Genomic DNA, 26,387 nt, shown 5'->3' on the forward strand with positions numbered 1-26,387 from the left:
TCTTTGGTGAACACACACTGAACAGATGTTCCACACATAATCAGGAAGTTCATCATGTTCAGATTTTTTATTTATTGTACAAACTAACAAACTACTGTACAAACTATACAAGTGCTACAAGAGTGTTCTACAGTTCATGTGTCTTTGGTCAAATACTTAGCAAAAGGAATAGACTCATTGCATGTTAGCTTTACAGTTGATAGCAGCTTGTATAATTCCTGGTTTGGAGACTCTTGGGATGATGTCTATATGGAATGCTGCATGCAAAGCAATACTAGCCAAGCATACAAAATCCTTTAAGTCTTCTCAGATGAAAGCTTGAGACAGTCATACATATCTGGAGAGATCCACCCCCTGATGGTTCTGCTGAAAAACATGTCTGAGACTATGGAATAGAAGGGAACCGTTGACTTCTAGAGGGAGCTGGTAGAGATGAAATACAGCACCTTATATACAAAGCTTCTCACCTTGTTTCTTAGAAATTATTTGGAAAAACAGAAACCAGCAGATGGTAAACACAAGGATAAAAAAAGGTGAGACAACTTTTATTGTTGATGAGAGTGGTCTCCCAATATATCAAAAATAATCAAGTCTGTAGATTAATTTACTGATCTTAATAAATACATTTGAACAAAATGCAATATTTTCACTGGTAAATCCTTTTGATAATAAATAAAATATTCTTCTGAAATTTTATATTGATTTAAGCCATTGGCATAATGTAAACTATTTGAACAGAAGAGACTATAAGTGTGATACTATAGAAACAACCGTACCAATCTGGCAGTCTGTAGCCAGCTGTCTTACTTAAATCAGCTTAAATATAGTACTTCAGTTGCCTTCACTCTAGTATTGTCAGAACTGAAAAAAAAGGATTTTCCAAATATCCCAGCTGCATCTTGTGAAGCCAATTTGTACCCTACAGTTTCCATTTCTTGAAGGATACAAAGGTTTGACATGTAACTAGTAGCTCAAATAGATAGATAGATAGATAAATCATAAAAAAATGCTGTCCATATCTAGATATATTAGCAAAATTAGCTGAATAAATCAGTATTGATTTTACCTGCCTGGTCAGATAGATAATTTTATAAAGACACAATATATTTTGACTAGCTTAGTATTACAATAATTCCTAAATTAATGAGCTTGCAGTTCCATAAAATTTTACTGTATTCAGAATTTAAATATAGGGCTGTCAACATTGGCATTGATTACTGATAAGTAAAAAATGTAATATCAAATGAATGTTCAGCAATATTTCTGTTGGAATTTGATGAGGGTAATGTGGTAGATACCAAGCAAATTCTTTCTTTTATGCTTGCTGAGAGTTAAACAATAAGAATGGAGAGGAATACCAACTTCTAAGCAATTATAAATCTATCCCTAAACATTTACAACACTGAGGTTTAAATTCATAGTTTGAACTGCAAATACATTGGTCTCAATCTTCCCCTGGAGTTCAAACAATAAACTCTTTCTGTAAAATATTATGAAGAGAGATACTGGAGTTTACACTTTTGTTATTAGAATATTAGTCCAAGAGATAAGAAGCCTTGCAAAGCTACCTTTCTGTAAGTACAAGTTCATGAGGTCCCTTTACTTTAAACTTTGCTTTGACACTCAAATCATCCTTGAAGATAGAATATGTATCAGACTAAGAAAGGCACACACTTCTGTTTCTCAAGTCTGGCATGAATACACCAATCATGCAGATATTACTGGTGTAGTTATCACACCAGCACTATTATGACAGGTTTGATCTCCGTGCTGAGTTCATCCTTGCAGTGTATGTTACTCATTTAAAGCAACACCCCGTGGAGGGACATAGAGATATTTCTGTTGTGCAGCTCTGAGTAACAACACAGGAAGAACTTAGGTTCCCAACATAACTAACATCATTTAATAAAATTAATTTTGTTATGAAATTAATTTAATACAATTAATTTTGTTATAAAATGAATATTTTTCTAAAACTTAAATATTCAAGGAAAAATGTGAAAATTGTTCCTTGGAAATCGGTAGCTCAATTCCGACACTATATACTACAGTTTTCCTTAATATTTTTTATTTTCATTCATATTGATGATGTCTGTATATTAATACAGACAAATCTGCAGTTGTTGTCAAGGTAAAATATTAGCATGAACCAGCTTTTCAGTTTCTGAATGCTACTGAATATAGTTGTTTCTATCTCAGTCGCTCCTTAGTCCTTTATTCATTTTTTTATGCCTAGAAAACCAGTGTTGCTGGCTCACGTTCAGAACTACCTGCTGTGTTTGTGTTTGTATTAACAAGATTCGTGTTTCTCATGCAATTGTTAATGACAAAGTAATAGAGAATAAATCTAATTTAAAGAAAGAACAGAGAAAATTAACTATTTTTTTTTGTTGTTTAAAATCAGTTTCATAGCATTTGATGTCAGTGATACTGTTATTTAGAAATTATGTAATGGTCTAAATGGGGACCCCTGGTGGCCTAGTGGTTAGCATGCAGGACTCTCACCTCTGCGACCCAGGTTCGAATCCAGCCAGTCCCCCGGGCAGATGGAGTCCGTTAGCCCTGTGAGGCCATCCATCTATGAGAAGGTCACTCTAAACAAACCTACGTCCTGAGGACCTCACTGCCATTGTCCAAGCTTGCTTGGCCCCGGCAGATGAACCTTAGGATTAAAGGGTGGGCTCAGTTCAGCACAGGCTGTGTCTCACCTAAAAAATCCATTGCGCAGGCTGGAAAGGTAAAAGACCTTTCCCCAAATCTTTGTTCGCGAAGACTGGCCATTATTATTATTATATTAATGGTCTAAATACCACGGGTATTGTTCTGTCATTGCATTGTGTTTTTCATGACTTCTTATTAAAAATCGAACTTATTGGCAGCCTAGAACCTGACAAGGACAGTTATGACACTTAATTTTTAAAACATTACTACTTCCTTTTTTTGTGAATTTATATTTCAATAAGGTGCATTTATATTCATTTAAAATAAAGCAGTAGCTGATGTGACATGATGGTTTTATAATTTGGTACTTGCTATTGCTTCGTTATACACATAGCAAGTAATTTTGAAGTCAGATTATACTAAACAAAAACTAAAAATTTTTTACATTTTATCATCCTTCATCCTCTATATTCCACACTTTGTACAGGAAAAGAAGATGCAATCCATTAAGTTGTTGTGGTAGTTTGAGACCCCAAAAATCCAATTCCCAAGTCCAAGCCCCCCTCCCATATCTCACCCCAGTGTGAGATGTGTTTTCCAAACACAACACAAGACTGAATATGGGGGGAAAGGAATTATATTACAATCACTACACAAATAAATATTATAATACATTATATATACAATCCTAACTATCTTTCCTATGATAAAGCAGTATTTACAATCGATCAAATCTCTTCTCCCTCCAGTAAAAGTCCAGAAGGGAAGAAGGAAAAGTTCCTTTCCACTCAGGGCAGCAGTCTCTCTTCTTCCATGCAGCAGTCATAGTTGTAGTTATAGCTGGATCTCTTTCCATTACATACGAGGGGGTCTTCTCTCACTCCTCTCAGTCCTTCAACTCCAATCGAAGTGTGGACTGCAAAAGCAGGGACAGGCTTGCTTCACCACGTCATATCACGAAGTGCAGGGGTCTTCGTGACGGTCCCTTTCCTCAGGGGATTTACCCCTGAGTCTTGGGCAGCTTTCAGTTGGAAGTCTTTGCTTCAAGAGTTCTACGAGAGCTCCTGTGCTCTGTCTCAGGCTGCCAGCCTGGCAGCAGCAGCAGTGGGGGGGGTAAGGTCATCCCCTCTGCATTCCATCTGGCCATCCTGGTCCAGCTTCCAGGACTTCTTGAGCTTCTCAGCTCCTCTCTCCGGTACTGCTGCAATCCAAGACTCCCCTCAAGTGGGAGTCCACCACCCCTCCTCTCTAAGAGGTCTTAGAGGGGTTTTGGGGGATTTTTGATTCAGTTCTTACCCCAAAACTCTCTCTCTGTAGAGCTTAGTCCTCTCTCTCCCTCTCCATTAGAGATCTCTGTGTCTTCTTGCTTGGCTGCATGCTGGCTTTGCTGCTTCTTCTTATCTCTTGGCTTTCTGCCACAGTTCTCCATCCACTGCTACGCCGCTGCTGCTTTCAGTATCTCCTGCTGTCCACTCAGAGTGGAGAAACTTCCTCCAGCTCTCAGCTACAGAACTCGGCCCAGTTTAACACTGTTCCAAGTTCTTGTAGCCCCATCCCAGGGGGTGGGGGGCCGTGACCTCCCAGTGGGGCTCCTGCCCCTTCTCCCCTCTTGGTCTCAGAACATGGCCACTTCTTCTCCAACAACTACCTCATCATCCTTCTTTTCCGGTCTGGTGTGATATGTTTAGATTTTGCATGAGCGTTGATTGGATCAACACCAAGAGAGACACCACCCCTTTGGGGGTTACAATTTTTTTAACTCCAGGGGGAAAAAACACTTTTTTTTTCCCCACTACAACTCTCCACCCCCTTGCTCATGCGAAATTAAACATATCACAACAATTTGAAAAACTCTAATCAACATGCAATCTTCAACAAACCAAAATATAATCAAAATCTCTCTACTACACATCAGTATAACATCATCACAAACTTAACTCTACTCTGCATTCAGTTCTTACCCTGTTTCTGTTGAGCTTTCTCTGCTCTGTTGCCTGCTCTCTCTCTCTCTCCTTGCAAGAGTTCTCTCTGCATTGCTGCAGAGAGAACTGTTTAATGTGTGGAAAGTACATGTGTAAGAGTCACTGAGAGAAAAATGTGGAAAGCTATACAGACGTAAACTTACAGCATAAGAATATCTGATTTGGCTGTGGCAACTACAATACTTTTTTTCTGGAAGGTAGAGTGGGTGGGAGACATCGGTGTGTATCTCTGCAACACTCATATTCTAGTCTGAGACTAGAAGAGCCTGTATATAATCATAGGTGAGGCCATGCACCTTGTTTCAGAAGTTTTGCTCCAGCAGAATATAGAAGAAATGGTAATGCAACATATAATAGCAAATATAGGTATGTTTGACAGACATTACTGAAATGTATATTCAGATTGATCTCATTACTGGGTTTCCATGGATTATCTATTGGATAAAGGAAAAAAAGGTTTGATTTTTTCCACCTGTAAATTCTTGAAAATTTTCTACTTATTATAGCACAAATATCAATAAATGCTGAGATAGGGACAGGAAACACAATCAGTTGTTGAGAGATGGATACTTTGTTTTCATTTTGTTTAAATTTTAAAGCTTTTCTTTGATTGCACCAAAACTATTAGCATCTTTAAAAAATCAATTGTTAGCATTTGTTTTAAAAGTTTCTGACTGTTTGAATAAGGATTTTTAATTTGGCAAATCCCAAAACTCTAAAGAAACCGTACTTATTAGAATCTAATCATGTTTTACTAAGAAAACAAGAAAATTCATCAGAGACATATTTCCTGTAAAAAAAAATAAAACGGTAACAGACATCATTTTCTGCTAACAGTGTACCAAAATATCTTTTCTTAAGTAGTTCTGCTTCCTACTTTACACTAAAAATCAAGTCAGAAGCAAAAAATTAAATACAGATTTTGCTGAGGTGAAGTCCTTAGCAAAACTAGTCTTCAAAGATCAGTTTCTCAAGATTTTACACGGAATAACTATTTAGCTGACTGTTTAAAACCAACCATTTCCCTGGAGCTTTACCTCAGGAAGGCTAATTGTTTGCAGCAGGATTGTGCCAGTTAACTACTTCTTGTGGCTTTCCACTGCTACTTTAATAGCGTGATAAATTTAACAGACATTGTGTAATGTTATGAAACTGACAACAAGAAACCACTTAATAACTTTCTCTTGATATATTTTTAACTGAGATGTAGTTTCAGTGACTTAGAAACATTCTCATTAGGACAAAAAAAATTAGTACATGAATTTTCAGTCATTAAAAATGATGAGTCTTTTTCACAGTTCATAAAATATCTCCATCCAGTCTTTAGTGCTAGTTATTTAATTTATTAATTATTCATCTTTTGTGTTTATCATTAGCTCTAATTCTTGTTATAAATGAGACTGACAGTGCAGGAAATGAGGGGTGAATAGGTGAATGGAAGAGAACTTAACTGTGGTTCTTAGCACTATCATAGGATATGAAATGTTTCAAGAAACAAAAGGAAATTATTCCCACTCATCTTTTCTTTATTCCAGAAATTTTCTCTCTTTCATAAAGGAAATTGTAGTCAAATATGAAGAAACTCCAAATAAACAAAACCACAAATAAACATAAAACCCACATATAAAAACAAACAAAAAACCCCAAAACCAGAGGGAAACTTCTGTCTTCCTCCCATCAGAAGCAAATTGAAACAAAACTTCAAAATATGAAGAAAACACAAAAAACCATCTTTCAAAACCTGAAACACTAAGATGTTGCATCCTTTATTGTAGTTTAGGAGGAACTATGTATCGTGGGTGAGTTTGCAATCTCTTTTCATTCTGTGGCATTGTATTCTGGCTCATAAACATCCCTGTTTATTGGAAACTGATGACAATTGTGTCATCTTTGCTGCCATTTAGGCCTTTAATATAGGAGGGCAAATATAGGAGGGCAAACATAGAAGGTCTTCACCGAGATCAGAATTATATCAGGCATAATTTTTTAAAATAAATTTGTTATCTTGAATTGATAAAGGAATAAATGTTCCTTATCTCCTGCTGACCTCTTCCCAAATGAATTTATTTTAAAAGTTCTTTCCTCCTCATTCTCATCCTTTTGAGTATGCAGAAGATACAGACTCAAGTTCTGGCTCTTTGTAATCTGGAACAAGCTAAGAATTTTTTTTTTTTTTTCCAAAACTGCATTTTAATGACTATTTAAGTAATCAACTTACTTATAATATACATACTAGCAACTAAGCTTTCCAGGCAGTAAAGAATCTGTAAAAAAAATTCAAATATCATTTTAAGATATTTAATTGTCCCATGTGGAGCTCCAGCCCAGAAGCCAAGTACTACATTCTGGATTGTCTGATCATCCTGCTCCTTATACAACAATAAAACTTTAACATTCAGAACACTCCTCTGTTTTACTATGCTGCTAGCTATAATCATGGAAGGAAAACCTCTTTGTGTCATTATTAAAGAGTGCACAAAAGTTATCAAAAGAACAGAACTTGGATACCTTAGGACATATGATAAATTTTTCTTCACTGCTTAGAAATTCTTCCTTTAGAATAGTGACTCTGGAGAGGGAGGTTACCAGGTAACCACAGAACTTAAATCATCTAAGAAGAGGGTCCTCATAGTAAACACAAACAAAAGCTGATTCTTAGTTCTGCTGTCAGCTCCAGCAGGTCAGCCTCAAGATTACCTTTTTTTGGTAGCCTCTTCTGTGAACATCTGGTTTCAAAATGGGTGTCTGGATTCCCTTAATTTCTAGTTAAGGCAAAGCATCATGTCCAAGTATTGATGTTTTCCCTGTATTTACCTTCAGAAAGATATAATCTTCTGAAATCAAGTGAACTTTAGAAGCATTTAATAAATTGTAATATTTATTGGGAGTTGCTAAAGTAAAAGTCAAAGCATGCATGTGTTCGGGAGGAATACAGTCAAAGACATAGATAAGATATTAACCTGTTTGAATATTGTCTTTTATTGTCTTCAGGTCAGTAAGACAGGCATCCAGATGCCAGTGCAGCTGGTATAACAGCTGAGAGGCATATAGTTATGACTACTTTCCACAGAGATGTAAAACTGATTATAACTGTTAAATAGTTGAGAAACATGGTAAAGATATTGGTCAAAAATAAAACTAACAAAAAAAGTCAGAAAGATGTCTAAATAATTTCTTTTGGAAATTTTTCTGCTGCGGCGGAAGATTGTATTGTTATTGTTATTGTCGACTATGATGGAAATCTGATCTTGCAATTTCTTTTCTTTTTTTTCTTTTACAAAATAGACCTGTCCTATAAAGCCTACTTTCAGATTGAAAAGGGTGGTGTTTTTCTGTGTGTCTGCCTATGTCTCCTTTCTGTTTTTCTGGAAGTGATAAAAATTCCTATATCTGCAATAATTTCTACTGAAAAAGTCAGCAAAATCAGTACACCTTAGCAATATTTCAGGATTCAGTATATTTTGATGAAAATGTGTTATCTAATTCTAGTATGAATATTTTTGTTTTACTGCTCATAGAGTCTTAGAAAGTTTCAATTGCCACTGGAGAGCTGCTACTGGTGCTCAAAGAGTTGCTTTATTCAAAATATAGATTGGGTCTTAGTCGTGTGACTCCTTTTGCACTGTGGTTTATGGCTTAAAGATGGATAGAACCTAGCATATTTTCAAATTTTTTAATAAATAATTGCCACAAAAATCTTGTAATAAGAACAACTTCTAAATAGACCAAATAAATATTATTTTCCTAATAGTCTGTGTGGGACAGGCAATGTTAATTGTTATTAGCTCTCAGCCTTATGCCTTGTGTACTAATAGAAAATAATAGAAATTTTGTTCCAATTAGCAACAGAAGACTGTGCCTCATTCCAGTCAGACACTCAGAGACCTCTGATTTTATAGCCATTTTTATTTGTTTCTGGAGGAGTCAAAACTTTTTCAGAACTTGTCCAAGTCTCTAACACTCATTTCCAGTCAAGGAACCCAACACATTTCTTCTTCTTTTTTTTTTTTTTTTTAAATTTTAGTGAAAGTTTCTCTTGGAAGAGGCTAAAGAAGAAATATAAGATGAAAAGTGCTAGTTGCATCACTTAATACGACCTGCATATATGATTAGGACACAGGCAAAGGTTCCTGTATAGATTAGATTCAGGTTCCTGAACAGACCAAAATTAAAGCTTAAAAATTGCTCTACATTGGTTCATGTTTCAAAATCTTATTTTTTCCTACTAGGGAAACAGCTAGAAGATATTTTTAGAATAAAAATTAATAACAGCCATGACATTTTTGGGCTTTTTATATAACATGTGCTTGAAGGTTGTCTCTAGTGTGGCTAATTCACACGAACAGCTTTGTTCTTTGCTACAGTTCTTTGATAGCATCTTTGATGGACTCCAACAATTTTCTACATCCCTTTTGTCCTCCTCATAGCATCCTCTGTATCTTTCTTGCACTATCTGAAAGTTAAACCACAAAAAAAGAAAATAATTTTTTTCCCTTCTTTTTTGCAGATTTAGGTGTTAAAAAATTGTGTTAATACATTTTATTTTTTTTTAACAGTGTGTACCTAGCCCTCCTAATGGACAAACATGTATTTCCTTGACCCACTTTTCTTTCTCCATCCCTCTTTCCCACCCTGACCACCACTGTTTTGGTAAGATGGACTTTAAGCTTGTGGAATTATTTCCACTTAATTTATAAAAGTTATGGAAGATCAGTAGAGGTTAATGTAAGATTCTTAGTCACATATCTGCATATAGTTATCCATCTCTCTGTCATTGTCATGAAGTTATAAGCAGACACATTTACAGGGAGTAATATGCAGAAAAATACTTGAAAGGGTTTATGTTTTTTATTTATGACCACCAAACTCCTTCTGATTTTTTTCTTCATGAAGAGATAATAAGTAGAGAATTATGGGGCAATTGGTTTTGTTTTATTTTCCAGATTTCTCACTAACTTTAGTATCAACAGCTATAACATAAAAGTTAGAGGATCTCTCCTGAGCGATAACATGTATGCTGACAGCTAAGTACAAACAGTTTTGCATTTAAAAATATAAGGTTCTGGATTATCGAAGCTTGTTTGAAGTCCATAGGACTAAAAACACTTAAACAGCAACCTTAAATTTCATGTTTACACCAAACAAATCTTGCAGTTATCACAATTGAAAGCTCAGAAAGAACACTTGAAATACACAATTACTGCTTCCCCATCCATAAATGGTGTGTTTCTAGCAAAATTATAAGAGCTGGATGGTCTGTTGGTCTCATAAGGGCTCTTGGGCAGCCAGTGGAACCAGCTCAATTGAGGATATGAGGTTCCGCTTCTGGCATGACTAATGCAGTTGGGAAATATGCCAGGCATCAGGCTCTTGAGGGAGGAGGGAAGAAGAAGAGAAAGCTAGAAAGAGCCTGGAGGGGGAAGATCCAAGCAAATGAGCCATCAGGCTTCACCGGAACACCATTTGACATTTGCAGGGCTGTAATGTTAGGAAGCCTGCAGCAATACTGAAGCTCTGCTGCTCTAAGGGGCAATGCTACTGCAAAGCAAACAATGAAGCCCATGGGAACAAGGTTGAAACATGGACATGAAAATGAGCAAGCGTAACACATGAATCCTTGTGTTGCACATGGATATAAAGCAGTATAGGAATGGAAGTGATTGTGAGGGATATTTATTTTTCTTGTAAAGAAAATGTAAGGGATTTCATCTTACAGAAAAAGCAAGTAGCCTTTTTTGATGGGAAACAAAGTGAAAAAAATCTTAGTCACTTTCCCTCTGAATTTCATTCTGAAGCATCAATTAATGCAGAGGAACAACTGCCAGCCATTGTTGCTCCAAGTCTGACTCTTTTAATTTAAAATAACTTGGCAAAATAAGGTCAGGGATGGTGCTAGGAAATGCCGTGCAATATCTCTGTCTAAGCTACCTTGGTGCATAACAAATATAATTTCCCTCTTCAATAAAATGATAATTTATAGCAAGCTTCTGGTCTCAATGTCAAAGGGGTCAGGTTGGTGATTGCCCAATTTCAACCATCATTGTTTGCTTTCTCTCTTTTTTTTTCCCTCTTCTGTATCTGCTCCTGAAATGCTGCCTACCTTGGGAAAACATATCTTTATTTATAGTGCTGCAAAGATATTAGGGCTGCTAAACTGAGTGAGTTCTTTAAGGTTCATGGCCAAAAAGGCTGACAAAGCTCTGACTGTTTTACTCCCCCAGAGGGAGGAAAAACAAAAAAAAAGAAAGGAAAAAACCTCATCCCAAACCTGTATCTTTTGTTCTAGAAGATGATAAAAACTGCAGTACTGAGTACTGACAGTAATTTGTCTCCAGTGTACTGCATGAGAAATGAATTATAGGATCTTGTGACAACTGGCTTTCTACGTGGTTGAGAGGTAGCATTAAAGGCTCTAGGATTTCAGGGGAGTTAAAGAGTTGCTCAGCTGCAATGCAGGTAATTTGAATGAATTATTCTGCTTTCATCATGCAGTGTGTAGGCATGCTCCTTCCTATGAACTGGCCAAGGTTACAGTGTCACGTATCGTGTATCATTTCATAATCCAAATCTGTTACAAGACACACTGGCTAAATGTAATTTGCATTTCACAGATTTTTTAGGAGCTTTACACAGATTGTGATCACTAAAATACTCTGTTCCTCTGCTAGTAAAGCATTTCCACATTCTATACAACAGGTACATCCCCCTGTTCAGCCAGTTCATGCTGTCTTTTAGCCAGACACGTCTGGCTAGGATATGCATATTACTCTGCAAAGGCACAGAAGTAAATGTGATGGATACACCTGAGGGATTGCTTACATCGTGTGTGCAAGATGGTATTTTTCCATATTATATTTTTATATTTTCATACTACGGGACTGTAAGACTCAGGTCATATCACTTTCCACAAATAAAGCTATCAATAAACTGCCTTCTCACCTTCTTCTCCACAGAATATTCTTAGCATTATAGGTAATTTGGGTGTATTCCAGCTTACAGAGAAAAAATGTTATTACTCATTGATTAAAGACTGATAATAAAATTAAATCACAAAATATAAACATCTTATTTATTACCCCATTCCTAGAAAACTTTAAAGAAAATTTGGATGTGTTTAAAATTGCAGTTTACTACTGGGAAAAAAAATAATATCAGTGTTATCACATTTCTGTTAAATAAAATAGTTCTGTATAAGCAGCACTAGTAAATGGAAAAAATAGCTATAATTATTCTTCTCTTTAAGAAATATGCATATATTTTTATGGTCTTTAACCTAAGAGTTTCATTAGGCTCATAGTCATACCAGTGCTAAGGAAATGAGCTACCAGGGAAAATTGTTTTGCAACCTTTATTTGTTTTTTTTATTGCTGACATTTAAAAATCACATTGAGAACTAACCTTCAATAAAAGGAACTGATCTGCATTAATTTATCTAATTTCTAGCAAGGGTAGGGTCTTCCCTAAAACTTGTCTTTTGAATGTAACATTCATATGAAGGCACTTCGCCTAACACTCTCCTTCGTTAGGTTAATCAATGAATTGAAGTTAGTATGAGAAATTCCTTGCCTACTTCTGAACATTCTTGTTATTTAAAATATTGTTGCTAACTGGTACAGACTAGAAAGTGTTTTACAAGGCTTGTAAATGGGGCAAATACGTTTTTCTTCTTCTTAAATCTATGCCTGCAAACTATCTTTTGGCCAGGTATTACAGTGGGTGATGTGAGGCGTCACACCCAGTTCCATCAGTCATGTCAAGAGACAGGTTTGTCGCATAACTGAATGAAACTGCAAGACAGAAAAAATTGCAGAAAAGAAAATGATGAATGTTGATCTGCTGTGGAAAAGCACCTCAGGCTATAACAAAAATAGACTTTGTTGTGTGCCATTGGCAGGGAATACTGCAGCGTTCATTGTTTGTGGAAAGGATTTTGCTGATGATGAAACCAAACTGAACACTAAGATCTCTGCAGAATCTTGAAGGCACTTAGGCAACTTTACTGGAACATGCCACAGCCCAAAGAAGAAGGACAAAATGTATTTATGAGAAGTGTCTGGCAAAGAAGCAGTCTTTAAATTACTGTGTTTTTCTCATTGTTGCCATCAGTTTAAAGCTGACCAATTCTAGCACAGATGAAAATACCAGAGAATGTAATCTTTAACATTATTACTACAACATTATTACTACAACTTCTATTCCAGCTCAGAGTATATCTGCATAACATAGGGATGCCCTTTGCCAGGGGGTCTTGTTCATAATAGTACCACATGGATAGCACTGATAGAAATGGAACAACTTTTTTGTCTTGAGTTTTTCTTGTTTTTAATTGCTCAGCAAGAGTTAGACTTGGAATTTACTCTTGGTCTTGCAACCTGTTTTCAATAGGAATTAATATTGCATGGCTGGAGGAAGCATTACCCTTTTCATGAATACCAGTAAGCAGCTTCTGATATATGTGATTAGGTTTCATGTAATGACTACAGGTTGGTCAAATATCAGATCACTTCCAAGTTTTTTCCAACTATTTTTATATCCACATAAACATCCAGTTCTATTTAGAAACTCAGTATATTCTTGGCTTCCACAGCTTCCTGAGCAATGTCACACTGTCTAATCCAGATTGTTTTGTGCCAGTGTGTTTTAGTTTAGTTTTTAATTGCTACCTCACAGGTTTTCAGAAGAAACAAAGTACACATATCAGCAAGTAGATAAATGTCTTTTATCTGCATGAAAAGTCTGCCTAATTTTTTGTCTTGTTTTGGTAAGTCATTACAATATGATGGTTTGTACATGCTACTGATAGTGATATGAGAGATATGATAGCTACTTGCCTGTTTCAAGAGGAATCCAGAACAATTCAAAAAACTGTGTATTTGTAGAATCAGATACATACTTTTGACTTTGCTGGAGCAGATAAATATACCCTCTCATTGGATATTACTGCCCTTCATTTAGAATTTAAGGACTCCTAGGCTCTCACACTGAAGGTAATTTGTAAAATCCAATTTACTTTCAAAAAAACCGTATTATGCTAAATCCTGAAATACAGTTTTGATCATGTGCTACCTCATCAAATAAGTTTTGGTTTTTGGTTTTTGAGGTTTTTTTTTTTGTTGTTGTTTGTAGCATATCATTAAAGATTATGCATTTCCTGTGCTGAGACATTGCACAAGAAAATAAGAAAGTGCTGAAGGTTACAAGTCTCATAGGATAACATTCATGCCTGTTTGGTAGCACAGGTAAAAGTCAGGCTCTGGTCTCATTTTTACTGCTGTTAGGAAATGACCATAGCAAATTATGTTCAAACCTTCCTTGTAGTTGTCTCAAACACAGATAGTTGATTTACCCCAAAAGGAATCTCAAAAGAAAATTAATTATAAGTATCTATGTTAGTGCTCTAGTTCAGATCAAGTGGGTACTTTTGAAGCATACATTGCAATGATCACTTTGAATGTGCTTTATTTCCCATTGCAGAGTAGATTTGGGTACAAGCATCAGGATTTTTCAGGAACTAGTAGTTAACCAGGAAATTAAGCTACCTGCTATTATGATAAACTAACACACATGGATAATTCGTTGCAATAAAATAATTTAATTTAATACAAAAAATGGTGAAGAGAGTACTAATGTAACCTCCATATAAATAAAAAATTTTAAAAAGTCAAAAGCTTTTTTTTCCCATAGGAGAAAGAGCTGAGAGAACAATTTATTTGCAAGAATCCAGACTGGGCATCTTTTCTCATTTGCTTGAGTAGGTGTCATCATTTGATGTCTTTAAAGTACTTTTGCTTACCTTTAATACTATTTTTTAAAGGAATGGAATCAAAACTGTCCTAAATGATTGTTCTTGTGATTTTGGGATTTACTCCAGCACGCTTATGTAATTGGAGACATGGAAGAACAAAAAAGTATAGAATTAAGTAGGGCTTTTGTGTTGTGTTTACTTGGTAAACATAGCTCAGCTCAGTTGCACCCATTAAATTCCCTCATATTGCCTACACTTGCCTAAGAGAAAGCACAGCAAACTGACCAGCTGTATAGATTGTTAAGTTTTAGTCTCTCCCTTGAATTTGCTAAATAGAATACATTTGTGAAGTAAAACCTTGGACTTTCTAATTGTTATGAGTACTTAATTGCACGATAAATTTGACCTATTTTTAATTCACATCATCCAAAGTGATTCTGTCAGGATCGTGAGGCCACCTCCCTAGATCTCCCAAATCTAGGGCTTTAGCTGTCTTGTATTTCGGGACAGCTCTGATGTTCTGTAACTGTGTAGCCTTGAAAAAGAAAGCTATGGAAAAAAACCTGAACCAAACAACCAACCAAAACCAAAAAACAAACAAACCCAAAACAAACAAACCCAAAACAAAAGCCAAAACATAACAAAACAAAAACCCAATAAACAAAAAACAAACAAACAAACAAACTCTGAGAAAGGGCTTTAAAAAGAGCCTTTCTGAGGGCCCCCACAATTATGGTTGGGAGATATCCTTAAGCTCAGACAACCACTTTGTGCTTTGCTGAGCCATGTTACAGGTGTGCTCCCTCTTGGCAACCTATCTTCCTGATATCAACCTGAACCCTGATGCTGATTCCACAGGTGGGAGTTTCATTTGCACCAGATATTACTGACATCAACAAAACTTTTCTGTGTTTTCTCATGAAAACATGTATACCAGCATAAAATGCAGCAACAGAAATCACTGAAACAAAAAGTACGTGAGGGAAGCAGAAACTGTTCTCTGCCTTCCTATGGAGATTCCCACAAACTCTAATGTGCTACAGGTGTCATCGCACAAACTTGACAAGGACATTATCTTTAAAAAGCGTGTGTAAACTGAATACCTGCATAGTTCCTCTCTTTTCTTATTAAGAAATATTTTTATCTTCAATTTCTATCCGTTACATTTAAGTTTTGCTTAATAATTTTTAGTGATGTGAACCAACAAAGATTATTAATTTACTTCACTCTAATTGTGAAACCTGAGAAACTAAACTATGGGGTTTCTATTCTATTAGCAAATTCCAATGGCAGCTACAGTCTATTGTGGTGGTAAGGATACTGCAATACAGAGAATATTAATTTTTGATGAAAAAAGTGTATGAAAATTACTATTGCTAACCTTTTAGTTATGATTCTGGGTTCTTGTTTCAGTCTTCTATGATTTTTTTCAGTAATTGAAATGTATTCTATATTTTTATTTCACAAAAATAAAAATTTGTGGGTATATATCTTGAAAATTTCATAGCTTCTCAATTTATATTTTTTATGTCTAAAGACAATAGATCTGAACTGATTTTAACACATGTATTAGTTTAAAAATATTAATCTGAAGACAATATAGAAAGAATAGAAGAATGGAAGAATAGAATCAGTTTCCATGGCTTCTCTTAATAATATTCATACTAACCTCCTTAATATAATAGTTCGCAGCAGTTTCAGAAAAAATCAGTTATGCATTAAAGATGCTAGGGCCATCATTATTATTTGTTAATTTTCCTATCATTCAAAACATAGTGTATTACACAACAATCTGTAAACAGTAACTAAATAAATTATTGTTCATTTCAAGATCATAATTATTTTGAATACTTTCAGCGGATAAACAAATTAACCTAATCCCTTACCACATGACATATCACCAATTCAGTTTTAACATGACATTCTTGTAATTTTTTTCTCATTTTCAGTGGTTCATAAGCACAGTCAAAACAGGAATGGTCATTAGTTTTTTTCTCACCTCTAAAGGGAATTGAACACATATAATATTGGAAATACAAATTCATGTGCAGAAGTACTGCATACCTCAATTCATCTTCTTTGAGCTATATTTCTTTCCTTGATGGTTTCATGTCAAGTTGATGCCTTTCATCCATATGAACAATTAAAAAATAATTTTAGGAAAATGAAGAAAAATCAAGTACTGTCATATTTAGTCACTTTATGATCCATCATATGACCTGATCTACTATATTTTCTATTACACAAAATCATTGTTGTTTGCAAGATATTTCTAAATGGTGAACTAAAGCTTTTCTCCCCCCTCTCTCCAGTGTTCAGTAGAATTACTGTTAGTTTAGACAAGAATATACAGAAGCAATGCCATGGAATGCTATGAAAATCAGATGAAACATTTGAGTAAATTTTGGATTCTACTTCTATCCTAATATTAGCATTGAGTGTTTTAGATAACATCTGCCCTGGGCTTAACAAAAGAGATAGTGTCGGTCCAAAGGGGCACCAGTGAAAATCTTAAAATAAATCTTGGTAATTTACACTATTCAAATATTATGTGTTTGCTTGGTTGCGCACTAAATTCTGAAATAATAAAAAAAAAAAAAACTACTAATTTGGTTTCAACACTAATACTATTGGTGCCTATATTAATATTGACTCCAATATTAATCATCATCATCATGGCTAGGCTTCGCGAACGAAGACTTGGGAAGGGCTCTACCCACTTTTCTTGCAAGCGCGTTGGTGGCTAAAAAGGCCAATACGAGAGAGGCAAGTCCGGTTGCAAAAGACACAGCAGAAAGACTCCTTAGATGGTATATTCTGCAAGGCACGATTCTTTCTGCGTTGTCTTTTCTCCTCAAGAGTGATCCTGCGTGCTTTCTCAAAAGCATCAGCAGCGTTATAAATGGTGTGTCTCCAGGCCTCCCGATTGGAGGCCAGAGTGGACCAGTTATGGTGGTCAATATGCCCGAGGCTGAGTTGTTGCTTCAGGGAGTCCTTGTATCTTTTCTTCGGAGCTCCTCTCTTGCGGCAGCCGGTGGCAAGTTCACCATAAAGCAGGATCTTAGGGAGGCGGTGGTCCTTCATCCTGGAGACGTGCCCTGCCCATCGCAGTCGCGTTCTCAGTAGCATGGCCTCAATACTTGTAATTGCTGCCTGTTCAAGAACAGATGTATTGGTCACATAATCTGACCAGTGGATGTTTAGGATTGTACGGAGGCAGCGTTGATGGAAGCGTTCTAGGAGACGCAGGTGGTGGCGGTAGATGACCCATGATTCGGAACCATATAAAAGAGTAGACAGCACAATGGCTCTGTAAACACTGATCTTGGTACTTTTCTTCAAGTGTTTATTACGCCATACTCGTTTATGGAGTTTTCCAAAAGCACTATATGCCTTCGCTAACCTATTGTCTATCTCCCCGTCAATCTTACCATCCGAGGAGATGAGGCTGCCTAGGTAATTAAACTGTTGGGCTGATTTGAGTTCTGACTGGCCGATGGTGATGTGGGGATGATGGAAGACTTCCTGAGGTGCAGGCTGATGGAGAACTTCTGTCTTCTTTAAGCTGACTTCCAGCCCAAAGAGCTCAGCAGCATCTGCAAAGCAGGATGTTAAACGCTGCAGAGCTGCTTCTGTGTGGGCAACAAGGGCAGCGTCATCAGCGTAAAGCAGCTCCCGGACAAGATGGTTTAGGGTCTTAGTATGGGCCTTCAGTCGCCTTAGGTTGAATAGGCTTCCATCAGTACGATATCGAATGTAGATACCGTCCTGATCATCAAGGTCTGCCGTGGCCCTTTGGAGCATCATACTGAAAAAGACTGTGAATAGGGTAGGAGCGAGAACGCAGCCTTGTTTCACACCGTTCTTTATTAGAAAGGGCTCAGAAAGTGAGTTGCCATATCTGACTTGGCCGTGCTGATCCTCATGAAGTGAGATGATCATTTTAAGGAACTTGGGGGGACAACCTAAACGTTCCAAAATCTGCCACAGACCTTTTCTGCTCACAGTATCGAAAGCCTTGGTGAGGTCGACAAAGGTTACATAGAGACCTTTGTTCTGTTCCCTACACTTCTCTTGCAGTTGTCTGAGAACAAATATCATGTCTGTGGTGCTCCTGTTGGCTCTGAAGCCACACTGACTTTCAGGTAGAATATCTTCTGCTATAGCAGGTATTAGTCTGTTCAGGAGTATTCTTGCCAAGATTTTGCCAGCAATGGAGAGCAGAGTAATACCACGGTAATTTGAGCAGTCTGATTTAGTACCTTTCTTCTTATACAAGGTGATGATGACTGCATCACAAAGGTCTGATGGTAGTTCGCCTAGTTCCCAACAGCGCACCACAAGCTCATGAAATTTAGCATGGAGTGCAAGGCTCCCATGTTTCCAGACTTCAGGTGGGATTCCATCAACCCCAGCTGCCTTGCCGATTTTCACCTGCTGTATGGCCTTGAGGGTTTCTCCTAAAGTGGGAGCAGTATCCAATTCATACTTCACTGGTTGTTGTGTGATGGACTGAATTGCTGAGTCTTGGACTACACGGTTGGTACTGAAAAGAGTCTGAAAGTGTTCAGACCATCGATTCAGAATGGAGGTTTTATCTGTCAGAAGCGTTTGACCATCTGCACTGAGTAGTGGGCTTTGGACTTGGTATGTAGGCCCGTATGCTGTTTTCAGGGCCTCATAGAATCCTTTGTGATCCCCTGTATCTGCACATAGTTGAGTTTTTGCAGCTAGATCGATCCACCACTTGTTCTGGATGTCACGGAGTTTCTGTTGGAGCTTGCTGCAAGCAAGAAGAAAGGCTGTTTTTCTTGCGTGACAGGATGGCAGTGCAAGGTGTGCTTGGTGGGCAGTTCTCTTCTTCCTCAACAATTCCTGGATTTCTTGATTATTATCATCAAACCAGTCCTTGTTCTTCTTGAGGGAGAACCCTAAGGATTCTTCAGAGGATTGCAGGATACTGCTTTTAATATGATGCCAAATTGTTTCAGGAGAGGAATCTGCAGAATCTGTGGAATGGTTATCAAGCTTAGTTTGAAGGTTTGCCTGGAATCTTTCTCTTACTGTGGCTGATTGGAGATTGTTGACTTGGAGTCTTCTCCTTGGGATACTGCCCCTTTTGGGTTTGAATTTGAGAATAAAGTTGAGTTTACAGCGCACAAGCCGATGGTCTGTTTGGCATTCTGCGCTGGGCATCACGCGGGTATGGAGGACATCGCGGACATCTCTCCGTCGCACCAAGACATAATCAATGAGGTGCCAATGCTTAGACCTGGGGTGCATCCAGGTTGTCTTCAGACTATTTTTCTGCTGAAAGATAGTATTGGTGATGGTAAACTGTTGCTCCGCACAGAATTCTAGCAGAAGTCGACCATTATCGTTGCAGTTTCCAACACCATGCTTGCCTAATATTCCTTTCCATGCTTCAAAATTTTTACCTACTCTGGCGTTGAAATCACCAAGGATAATGATCTTATCATCTGCTGGTACCTTTTGGGTAAGGCAGCGCAGGTCAGTGTAAAATTTATCTTTTTCAGCAGGGTCAGCTTGGAGAGTTGGGGCATATATACTAAAGATGACAACGTGATGCTTGTTGTTTAGTGGAAGGCGTAGGGAGATAATGCGGTCAGAGTGACCTGTCGGCAGATTTTCGAGTTTAGGGACAATAGAGTTTTTGATCATGAAGCCGACACCTGAGAGATGTTTTTCAGTTCTGGACTTACCTGACCAAAAGAGTGTGTAACCGGCACCATGTTCTCTGAGGCTGCCTTCCTCGTGAAGGCGAACTTCACTGAGAGCAGCAATGTCAATGTTGAGACGGGCCAGTTCATGGGCAATTAGGGCAGAACGTCGCTCAGGACGACCGCTCTCCGCAGAATCGAGCATGGTTCTGATGTTCCAACATGCTAAAGTTAATTTAGGTACACCTTTGGAGGCAGGTGCATGCCTTTGTCTTTTGCTCTTTGTGCGACCGCATTGGAAGAAGATGCCCGTTGGTCTGCGGTTAACCAACCAGGTGAAGGTGGAGATGAGCTTTGTTTAGGCCACCTTTTCTAGGCCCCTCTCCGAGTGGAGCAAGCAGTGCTGTCCTTGAAAAGGCTGCTTGGACGTTCAGGGTGCTGCCCCAAGAGACTCTCATCTCCGTCAGTCTCAAATGACCAATATCCTGAACCGCCTGCATGCAGGGTTGGGTCTGCGGCTCCCAGTGCACCTTTCACCTACCGTTTAGACCCTCGCCCGTCGCTACAGGACTTTTTGCATGTGGGTAAAGCCTTCAAGCCTGCGCAATGGATTTTTTAGGTGAGATGCAGTATGCGTGAAACTGAACCCACCCTTTAATCCTAAGGTTCATCTGCCAGGGCCGAGCAAGCTTGGACAGTGGCAGCGAGGTCCTCAGGACGTAGGTTTGATTAGAGTGACCTTCTCTTAGATGGATGGCCTTACAGGGCTAAGCGAGCTCCATCTACCCGGGTTTGAGATTAGAGTTGTCCTTCTCCTAGGATGACTGCCAGAAGGCTAACGAGCTCATCCTGCCCAAGAACGTAGTGTATCTGGTCCTACGGTTTTGACCTGTCTGGCATGGGTGACCCTACTGAAGGCATGAACCAACACCAGCATAGCTCGCAACCATATAGGGGTACACAGGCTACATACCTGTTACCACAATTTCGGCAAGTCTTACATTTCCTACTTTACTAACACATACCTATACACAATCTCAAGGAGAAATCCAGGAACAACCCTTTGACCTATCCACACTTTCAGGACATAACAGAGCAAAGCAAATATATCCAGAACATGCTGAACCTGGGCAGTAGCCACAGGTAAACTAAAAACAGACAGACAAACAAAACAAACCAACGGTTCTGGCCCCTGTACCCATCCAAGGCTGGGGTGCCTTACAAGGTCCCAGCCTAGCTGGGACCCCCGTCACTCTAAAGGAACCCCATTATCCACCCTGACCATGTCCTTCCTCCACTGTGTTACCACGAATCTTCAGGCGCACTGCTTACCTGTGGCACCACACACAGGACTGCCCCGCTCTCCCTTCCGCCAGTCAGAGGACCCTCCATGGCCTGCTCGACCCCACTTCCCCTGTCCCTTGTCCCCTCCCCCCTCCACCTTGCCGTCCCCTGTCCCCTGTCCCCCCCTCCCCCCCCCCCCCCTCCCCCCTCCCCCCCCCCCCTCCCCCCCCCTTCTCCCTCCCCCCTGTCCCCCGTGACCCCCCGTCCCCCCCACCACCCGCTCCCCCTCCACTCCGTCCCCCACCAGCCTTCCCCCTCCTCCCCGCTCCCCCCCAAAACCTGGAATCCCAAACCTGTGTGTTCCGAAGCTTCCCTCTCCACCTCCACTGGGTCCAGCACCCGACGGCAAGGTTCCCCCTCCCTCCACCACCCCCTGCTGCCTCCGCTGCCCCTGCTGCCTGCCGCAGCTGTGCCCTGGGGACTGACCCGCGCGCGCGGAGCGCGCGCGGCGCCCCGACCACACGGCGTGCTCCCCAATATTAATACTATTAAATGGAATGCATCACCCTACTTAGAAAACAGTTTGGAAAAAAAGGGTAAGTTGTGAAGAACCCACCACATGAGAACAGTGTGAATATTTGAACTATGAACATGACTGGAGACGTTCCAGAACTTTCTGGATGCAATCCTGTGCCACATGCTGTAGGATAATGCTGCTTGAGCAGGGAGGTTGGACCAGACGACCCACTGTGGTCCCTTCAAACCTGTGATTCTGTGAGACGCCAAAAACTTTCTTAGATATTTATAAAATTCTTTGGATTTTTGTCTCACATAGATATTGATCAATAAAATGTAAAAAAGCTAAAATGTTCTTGCTTACTTGATATTGCAAATTCTTATAATAAAATAGCCCTGTCTTCACTGATCCATGAATTAGATAATTGAGTTTACTTTTACACATTTCTTGTATACAAGAAATGTTTTTATTATTTTGAAACACACTTGGACCTTAAAAAAATAATTAGATTCTCCCAATGAAGCATAGAACTTGTCATTCATGAAAAATAGAGTTCATGTTTGCAATAACAGCACTATGTTAATCACACTAGCTTGAAAAATCTGCTAATATGTTTGCTAATAACTTGCCTGATCTTTCTGAAACCAGATATTTCCATGAATGTTAAGGAATACTGATTTTGTGCTGGTTTTTTTTTTTAATCAGTAATATGAAGAAACATCAATTTATCAGTATGAAAATGTGGTACTAATATTACTTATGATTTATACTATACAAATATAAAATCCACGGGGTCTGAATTTATCATTTTACCATTTATGTAACATATGGATATAATAACTACTGTTATACAATACTTAACACCAGGAAGTCAATTAAGAACTTGTATTTTCAGAATACTATTGGGGTCTTGAAAATTATGCATTCACTGGTTTATTGTAATTTTCAGCTTGAGATACAGTAAGTCCATGGTTCATTTAGTTATGCTAGGTCTGCATTTCATCTACTCCATCTGCATTTAAGGGTTATACTCCAATAATTTTATCACAGTCCTGGAAAACTTCTTTTCCAGGATTCTGGAAAAGGATTCTAGGATTCTTCTGGGAAAAAAATGTGAGAATTAAATATTCAGAGGAAAGAAGGTTGTTGAACTAAACAGATAAAATAGGTGAACAAAACAAATAAAATTATTATTTGAATAATAAATGAATTAAACAAATGAAAAACTAAACTAAATTACAGTGACAGCAAGACAAATCTTGTCCATGGATTAATACTGGCTTTGTGCAAGTATATGACACTTCTCTGAGCTTTATAATCCATATGACCTTTTTCCTTATTTCTCTCTCTTTAACTTTGGTAAAGTAAGTGGAAAAAAAAAGTATTTCAGAGATGGAAACAGCTCATCAGCAGTTGTGCTAGTGGTGTCAGTCCATTCAGAAATGTTCAGCATGCTCTGATGTTTGGCTGTTATCTCACATGCATCACAGGTGCTCTTGCACCCTGCCAAAATCCTCCCTTCCTCCTGTTTTCATATCTCGTCCTGACCAAATAGTTTAGCATCTCTCCAACCTGAAGGATAATTTGATTCAACCAAACACTACCTCAAATACTCAGACAGTTATCAGGCAGATGCTGCCATGCCTAGATTGGACATAAGTGTTTCTTTCACAAACATCTGAAGGTGATACAGGCAAATGCCCTGGCATCTGGACAACGATATAATTCGAGGTATCTCTGTTAGAATTATTTTTATAACCAAATAGATATCAAAGAATTATGAGTTTTATAGGTCACAGTTTAGTGTTTGATTTTTTAACATGATTATTTCTTTCCTCAGTCATTACTTGCTTTGTCTGTTCTGGATGTAAGTACCTCAGACAATGACTGCCTCTTCTCACTCTTTCAATATTATGAGAACACAGAGCCCCATTCTGACTGTACCTGCATTAGTACTGAAGACATGTAATAAATACATTTAAATAAATCTAACAAACAATCTTCAAAATCGAATTTTAAAACCTGATACTTCTAAGAAAATACAGCCATGTTTTGAAACGTGATTTCTTATAGATCTGTTTAATTAGTCTGGCACCTGGAATAGCCAAGCCTTTAATCTTAACTGTGACAGCCTGGTTTGGTCAATTCATGCACATGGCCTGTTTAATTATTAACAACTCTCCATAACTTAAATGAGCTATTTCACTGTGTTGTGACTTCAGCTAGGAAAGAGTTCATTTCCTTCACAGTAGAAAGGATGTTAACCTGGGAACTTATTGCTGGACCATTAGATAAAGGTAAAGACACACAGGTGGCTTAATCTCCAATACCACACAGGACCTGCCTTCAGGCTCCTCTGTTACAAGGAGATAGTCAATTGTGTTCCTCAGCCAAGGGATGTGAGCAGCACAGCACACTCCTGTGGATGCTTAGGTTACCTGTCATGTGTACCACTATCTCCTCCATGAGCAGCTAACATCCAGTCAGTATCACTATATCCATGTATGCATGGATATGCATGAAACTAAAAAAAAGTTTCTCACTATTCAACTTTTTTTTTCCACCCCAATGCTCATTAAGTGGTCCATTCAAAATTGAAAAGTCCCAAAGTAAAACACTGAAAATCAGCAAGAGAGGGTGTAGCAGGGAAAGGGACAAGGGACATCTCATGACAGTCTTAGTTCTGTGTATTTTATATTTCCCACATCCTCATTTAGGCCAAATTTCTTATCAACTCTGCTGAGAATATAGTTTTTGCTGTCTTCATATGAAGATGTTGTTCAGCAGTCTTGTCATTTTGTTTTTAGAATCAGAACATGAATTTAGAAAAATAATTATTAATATGCAAGCTTGAAAATTTCAATTACCATTTTGAAGCACTGAATTTGCATAAAATGTTTTCTTTTGAGTAATTCTTAAAGCAATTTCAAATAACATGTAAACCATTACTGAAGTAAAATGACATTTCAAAGTGGTAAACAGTGATCTAGCTGCTCAACTGTCACTGGTATTAAGAGTCACACAACTTAAGTTCCTGTGCAACACATGGAAAGTTTACTGCCATGTGTCTCCATTAATCATATCATAGAGGGAACACCCATATCAGGTGGGTTTTTTTAATTATATCTGCATTTTAATGCTCCATTTAAATATTTTAATTTATCTATTACTATCAATTACTGTACAGAGACCCTCCCTCAAACAATTATTTTCTACGAAATGTCATATTTATTCATATTTGCTATGCCCTTATTCTTAGTGGAAAGCCCAAGGTAAAATTGTAATGTCACTTGGGACAGAAGAGATAACTAGCTATTTTATGATTTACTAGTTTTGTAGTAACAGCCATCTGCAGTGAACTTAATTGCCTTTGCATTTCATTTAGTCAAACAAAGTTATGTTTTTCTTTTTTTCTTGTATGATCATGGTGTTGTAACAGGGAAGGGTTCGAAATATACTGAAGCTTGAAAACCCAGACACCGTTGGAACTCAATAAAGTAAATATTTATTACAAAAGGTGGCTAACAAAGAAAAACAAGCACTCGAGAGAAGGGGAAAAAGGAAAAGGGGAAAAAACCCAAAAAAAACAAAACCAAAGAGGAAGGTGCGACACCCTACTCACCTAGGTGTCACTTATGAGATGATCTTACCCACTGTAAATACTATAAAGCCCTCTTCAGCAGCTGCGTTTTCCGAAGGGTTGACAAGCTCCCACTTCAGCAGACGTCCCTGCTAAAAGCAACTTGGTCCTTCATGTAGAGCCGGCCCAAACTCGATGGAAAACTTGTCTGCTTTTATACAATCCATTGAGAACCTCTGCCCAGGGAGGTGTGGCCAGTACCACCTCGCCAGAGGTTCCCAATCCCACCCTCTTGGTTATATAAGTGCATCTCTTCTGTGCATGCGTGAGAACTTCGGAAATCCCCTCATGCATGCACAATATGTTTTGGCGGTCTTTCTTAATTGAGTCTGGGAGCGAGCCTTCCTCCCCTCCTCATCACTTTCTCCTCCAAATGCCCTTGACGGACAATTAGCCAATCACAGAATACCAATTAAAACAGTTTATGCAGAAGTTCTCCCTCCAAGGATGAATTCACTGTTTTATCAGTGAACTTGGTAGGGAGAAATATAAACTACTGCAGGTGGCTAGGGCCAAACACAGACCAAAAGTATCAGCACAAATTCACCCTAGTACAGGTGTTTACAAGTATATTGGGCATTTTGGTTCTGTGGATAGTCAGGATACTTGAGATAGAAGAGTGAGCTGATTACAAAGCTAAGAGGAAGGTCTTTGGGTACCCCCTTAATACACAATTTTTTCTGACTTCACTTACAAAACCGGCAGAACACAGTCAGTCTAAGTCTATTAATGGAAATGTAAAAGCTAGCCAGATCCCATTATTACTTCAAGTACTTAAAGACACTTGAGGTCGGTAGGCAGTATGTTCCATAAAAAAATTATTCATAAAAAAACCCCCACCAAAACAATCTTTTTTCACTTTTATCTTACACTTGCC

The 26,387-nt window shown here is 38.2% G+C and overlaps 1 long non-coding RNA gene across 1 annotated transcript; it reads right to left on the reverse strand.

Moving 5' to 3' along the window:
* Positions 1–3,498: 3,498 nt before the first annotated feature.
* LOC113963800 lies at positions 3,499–25,622 on the reverse strand. Its single transcript, XR_003532960.1, has 3 exons — positions 25,521–25,622; positions 10,838–10,841; positions 3,499–3,509 (listed from the first exon to the last, which is right to left on the reverse strand). It is a non-coding gene; the product is annotated as an uncharacterized LOC113963800 (long non-coding RNA).
* Positions 25,623–26,387: the final 765 nt, after the last annotated feature.

The sequence above is a fragment of the Neopelma chrysocephalum genome, unplaced genomic scaffold, assembly GCF_003984885.1.
Source record: "Neopelma chrysocephalum unplaced genomic scaffold, ASM398488v2 Primary Assembly neopelma1_25, whole genome shotgun sequence".
Classification (NCBI taxonomy): Eukaryota; Metazoa; Chordata; class Aves; order Passeriformes; family Pipridae; genus Neopelma; species Neopelma chrysocephalum.